At 45.8% G+C, this 5,315-nt stretch overlaps 1 pseudogene; it reads right to left on the reverse strand.

Moving 5' to 3' along the window:
- Window positions 1–260: 260 nt before the first annotated feature.
- LOC106839418 (large ribosomal subunit protein eL33 pseudogene) lies at window positions 261–619 on the reverse strand (annotated as a pseudogene).
- Window positions 620–5,315: the final 4,696 nt, after the last annotated feature.

Genomic DNA, 5,315 nt, shown 5'->3' on the forward strand with positions numbered 1-5,315 from the left:
CAATAGTCACATTGGATTAGCGCCTGCCCTAATGACCTCATCTTAACTTCATAACCACTTTAAAAACCTTCTCTCCAAATACAGTCACATCCTGAGGTACTGGGAGTCTAGACTTAGACATATGAATTTTAAGGAAGCTCAATTCAGCCTATAATACATGCCTGCTTCTTATCAATTTCCGTTATCACCTGTTCCCCAACCATCTCTGGTCAGATCACCTCAAACAGCTGTGTGATTCTTTTTTCTCCCCAGAATTTTATTCATTTCCTTTTAAACAAGTAAATCTTTAAGGGATACAACATTGCATGGATCCCATGCCCAATGGCCTTAGCAGGAAGGTTGCTTCAGCATTTGGCACAAACCAGGCTATTGTTCCATGGAAGCGAGTTACCTTTCCCCACATTACTCTGGTTTTGTCCACTTTGCCTCCAGGAGTCACTGTTTTGTACACATAAATACATATCTTGTCTAACTAAAATTCAGTTTCATCTCCGGCATAAATCCTTTCAATTTTAAGAAGACCTGTGTGCACCCTCTGGTTTGAAAGACCTAGCTTACAGCCAGCAAAAATGGCCTTGGGCCACAGCCCCCCAGATGTGGTTGGCGTGTTAGAAGTCATGATCCCAGCAACCCTCCACAGGCTCCAAGATGGCAAAAAGAGAGCTACTGGCTGATTCTGGAAATATCATGCTGGTCTACACCTTTATGCTTTGCTCTTGCTGTGCCCTCTGCCAGAAATGCCCTCCCTACTTTGTCTGACCAATGAACATCTTGGCATGACCTGTGTCTCCAAGAGTCAGCTGATGTGCCCACTCCTCTCTGAACACTTCACCGCAGTGTCTTGTCTCTTTAGGTCCATTTCTCTCATCCCCCACGATGAGAGCCAGTTGTCTCAGAATCGCTCGTATATAGCAGGCATCAGTAAATGTGTGTCATCAGATGGTTGGTTGATGGTTTGTAGGTTGAGTGATTTGTCAAGGGTTTTACCAAGACTGTGGCCCACATTTTCTCAATAGATGAGACTTCAGTGTGGATATGTCTTACATATGTCAATGTTTTCGTTCTGGGTAAAGGAAGAGTGAACTTGGGAGCCCTATGTCCTCATATCTATTTGTGGCAGGCAGAATAATGGCTCCTCCAAAAATGTCCACATCCCAATCCCTGGCATGTGTGAATGTGTTAGGTTACATGACAAAGGGGAATTAAGGCTGCAGATGAAATTAAGATGGCTAATAGATTGACCTTAAAATAGGGAGATTATCCTGGATTCTCCAGGAGGGCCCAATGTAATCACAGGGCCCTTAAAAGTGGAAGAGGGAGGCAGTGGGGAGAGTCAGAGGGAGACACGATGATGGAAGAATGGTCAGAGAGATACCACATTGCTGGCTTTGAGGATGGAGGAAGGGGACCATGAGCTGAGGAATGTGGGCAGTCTCTAGAAGTCAGAAAAGGCAAGGACATGAATTCTCCCTTAGAGGCTCCAGAAAGACACGCAGCCCCTGGACCCTTGGTTTTAGCCCAGTGAGACTGCGTCAGACTTCTACTGAACTGTAAGATACAAATTTGGGTTATTTGAAGTCATTAAGTTTATGGTAACTTGTTAGAGCAATAGAAAACTTATCTGCCCTCTGAACAGACCTCCCTGATCACTGCCCTCGTGCTCTAGTCCTACTTCCTGGGTGCCAGGGGGCAGAGCCTAGGTTACCAACATTTGGGAACTTTCCTGATTCAATGACCTGGGCCTCTGAAGATCCATGAGAAGCGAGCATATTAACGCATTTGGTGAATGTCATTGACGGTATGTTCTATGCAGACACTGTGATAGGAGCTGCGTGACTGGACAGAGTCAAATATGTTCCAGCTTGCTCACAGTCGATAAGATAGATGAGCTACATGTATAGTGACCAAAAGCACATTCCTAAGAGGGGCAACTGTTCCTAACTGGGATCTGTTGGAACACGGTTAGTTACTAGATTCTCATCATCTTCTAAACCCACCCATTCTAGGAGAATTTTCTGACTGGTTACGGGTGGACCGGGTATTACCTGAAGGGCCTGGTCCTCCTCTCTGGACTACTTAGGACAAATCTCTGCAGAAAGGGGGGCTGGCTTGAGTCAAGTTTATAAGGTAGATCCTTCTTGTAGGAGGAATGGCATAGAATGTCACGATGTCATCACTCGGCCAAAGGGGTCCCTCAGGGCTGCTAGTCTTACAAAAACTAACACACGAGTTGACAGCAAATCTTGAGGAGAACACAGTACAGAAATACCAGAATACAGATCATGAGAGGGAGAAAGCAGGGAAATAATGTCAAAGAGAGAGGGCACGATCCAGACTCCGGAGAACCCACTGGGCAATAGGGAGCCATGACAGATTCTTGAGGAGAAGAGGATACAGTGAGGAGAGAGTGTGCAGAAGGATGCTGCTCTTGTGGGTGGGGCAGAGACAAAGCAGAAGGGGAACCTTGGGCAATTACCATTTTCAGCTGAGAAGCCAGGTCATCGACTTTTCCTACCAGTTCCCATGCATCGAGTCTGACAGCTCTGACGTTGTTTTTTTAATTAACATTGACGATATTGTGAACTTCATTCACTTAATCTCCATTAAAGTCATTGAGGATGATGCATTGACTTTTAAAACTAAACTAAAAAGGAAAAAACCTTGAAAATAGGTTCCCAAAACTTGTCATTTATAGCTCATCAGATCAGACCAACCAAATACTGCTTTTAAAGGCAACTAATGAGTACATAAAATATTGAGTCATTTTTAGTCCTATTCTTTATTAATTGCCTGACAGATTAATAATCTGTGACATTCTTGCAACCTATCCTCAAAATGTAGGTGTTGGTCTATAAATTGAAGGGTAATAATAAATACAACTGTAATATCTGTATAGCTCTTTGCATTTTCACAGCATTTTCACATGCATTACGTCGTTGGACTTCACAAGCTCTGTGTGGAGTTGGTCTAATAGAGACTTAGAGAGGTTGAAAGCCAGGAGTCAACCCCAGGCAGCCTCGCTCGAAATCCTTTGCTCTTTCCACAGAATCACAGTGCTTCTTATGTTTGAACAAATGGCACGACGTGGATGAGAAGAAACACGACAGGAAGCCAGATGATATAATATCCAAACGGCAATACCCAGCAAGGCCGAGGCAGAACATTGACTTCCCACAAAGCCAAAGCGAGGCTGGGCCCCATCAGGCCCCATGACCTTATTCTGGGTCCAGAAATGCTGAAATAGAAGCTGCCAGCAGAGAACAGGCCTGGCTCATCTGGAAAATGTAGCTGGTGTGAAGAATGCAATGGCAGTTTCCTGAATTGTAAGGTGTCACGGACCCTTTCACGCCTGGTTAAATCCAGCATCCAGGATTTTTGGGCAAACAGCGGGCCTAGCAGATCCCACCACCTCCCCTGATCAGGCCCGTTCCAGGCCAGGAAAACTGGGGAAGGAGGGGGCTAGAGTTTTGCTGATAGAAACTGAAGGAGTGAGCTCTGAAATGAGCTCTTCAAAACTCTCTTCTTGTTCCAATCAAAATGTTCACATCTCTCAGCTGAGTTCATTGGACTCACAGCCACTCATGGCTGTAATGATTTTTGCCATCAGCATGAACATGGTACCCACCATGCAGATGCAGAAAACCTCTTCCCTGCTGGCCACTGCTATGTCACCAGCACTCCTGTTCATCTGGGGAACTGGCATACCCCTGTCAGTTCAAAAAATATATGGGATCAGAGGGAGGAGGAAGCAACAGCTTTGGATGCAGCTGTCTGTCAGCCACTGCACGGGGCTCTTAGCAATATTTTCTCATTGATTTCTCACTAACGCCGTGCCAAGTTGATACAAAAGCCCCACTGCGCAGAAAAAGAAACTGACGATCCAAGAGTGTAAAATATGCTCCCATGGTCGCAGAGCTCCCTCAGCACTTACAGGCTAATAATTTAGCTCATTTGTGACATCCAAAGCATGTTATGCTGTGGCCCCTGACTACATGGGTAAAACACAACTAGGATTCAACTCAAGCCCACATTTCTCCAAAACCCACGTTCCAGTCTTTGTTGAAGGATTCAATAAATAGCTGCCAAATAAACGAGTGAATACAGATATTTCTATCTCCCGTTTCCAGACTCTTAATGATGGGATAAACAGAGAGGGAAAGGGATTTAAATTAGAACAGGAAAAAAAATAGAATAACTGGACAAACTTGGTGAACAACCAGCATATTCACAACATCACTTATCTGGATCCAGACTGCACCAAAGGATTATTCCAAGGAAAGCAACCACACGATTGGAAATGTGTCTGGGGCCCAGACGCCTCTTGGAAAATATGGCCCCAGGGAGACTCTGCATCTTGGCCTGACGAAGGAGTACGGTGAAGAGCACAGAGACACCTACTCTCCCAGGTCCATGCACAAGCCTGCTCAACAGTAAAACAGGAAGACGCTCCCTCCTGCCAGGGCAGCAGTGATATTTCAAGGCTGATCCCTCCCCCACTCTCCTCCTCACCACTGATGGCTCTGACCTGAATCCAATGCCAGGGGTGGCCTCCAGCTACAGACACAGAGCCACTGCATCCCGGAGCTGAGTGCCCACCAGGAAGGTGAGTAAGATGCCCAGCGGGAGGCTCATTAGCCCGTGAAGCCCAGAGCTGACTTGGCCAAGAGGGACGGGGGTAGACCTGGCAAGGGCAGATTGGTGCTGTGGCTATCATTTTGGTACAAGTCAGCATTGCACAGAAGACTCAGTCCTGTTTTATCACCTTCCTCTCCACCGCAACCACTGCCATCATCCTGAAGGACATCAATGTGCACAGAGCTGACTCAGCCAACTGCCAGCAGGGTGTTATGAGTAGCAGTTGAGAGTGGAAAAGACCACCTACCTGCATATCCCCGCCTCGGACAGTGACTAGCTGTGGCTCCTTGATCAAGCTGTTCCTTCCCTCTGTGCTTCAGTTTCTTATCTGTAAAACAAGTATTGTTAAGAGATTTAGTGAGAAAATCCATCTAAAGCATTTAGTGTTGTGCTTAGCATACTGTTAATGACCATTTTCACCTCTGCGTCAGCTGACACCCCTGGATCTGACGGTCACCTAGAAAGTTTCTGGCTCCAAAATCTAACATCTGATATCTGACCACAGCCTGGTTCTTCTCAGCTCCCTTAATCATCTGCCATCTTTGGTGTGACCTTATCATGATGTCCAGTCGTTGAGCTGTTCTCTAAGCTCATCAGCTCCCTGCTTAATCCTTCTCTTCGTCCCACCACTTTAATCATTCCTGTAATAAAATAATAATCATGCATCAGGAATAATCCAT

Source organism: Equus asinus, chromosome 28 (assembly GCF_041296235.1).
Source record: "Equus asinus isolate D_3611 breed Donkey chromosome 28, EquAss-T2T_v2, whole genome shotgun sequence".
NCBI lineage: Eukaryota > Metazoa > Chordata > Mammalia > Perissodactyla > Equidae > Equus > Equus asinus.